This window comes from Elephantulus edwardii, unplaced genomic scaffold (genome assembly GCF_000299155.1).
Source record: "Elephantulus edwardii isolate Elephantulus edwardi_28Jun2011 unplaced genomic scaffold, EleEdw1.0 scaffold00166, whole genome shotgun sequence".
Classification (NCBI taxonomy): Eukaryota; Metazoa; Chordata; class Mammalia; order Macroscelidea; family Macroscelididae; genus Elephantulus; species Elephantulus edwardii.
The window spans coordinates 5,228,233-5,228,845 of NW_006399916.1; positions in this window are offsets into that span (position 1 = coordinate 5,228,233).

Here is a 613-nt window from a genome sequence, read left to right on the forward strand (position 1 = left end):
TTCATTGATTATGCAAAAGCATTTTACTATGTGGATCATAACAAACTGTGGCTGACTCTGAGAAGAATGGGAATCCCAGAACACTTGATCGTGCTAAAGCGAAACCTATACTTGGACCAGGATGCAGTCGTCAGAACAGAGCAAGGGAACACTGCATGGTTCAAAATTGGGAATGCTGTACACCAGGGATGTGTCCTGTCTCCATACCTTTTCAACCTGTATGTAGAACAGATTATTCAGGAGGCTGGGCTCAGTGAGGAGAAATGTGGGGTCAAGATTGGTGGACGATCTATAAACAGTCTGCAGTATGCAGATTACACAACCCTGCTTGCTGAAACTGAGGAGGACCTGAAGTGCTTACTGCAGAGGGTCAAGGACTGTAGCCTTTGGTATGGATTGAGGCCTCAGTATCAAGAAGACAAAGATTCTCACCACTGGACCAATTGGCAGCATCAGGATGGACGGTGAAGAGTCTGAGATTGTTCACAGCTTTAGTTTGCTTGGCTCCACATTCAACATTCTTGGCACCAGCAGCTGGGAAATTAAAAGACGTATTGCCATGGGAAAGTCTGCTGTTAGGGACCTCTTCAAAGTACTCAAGAGCAATGGTGTC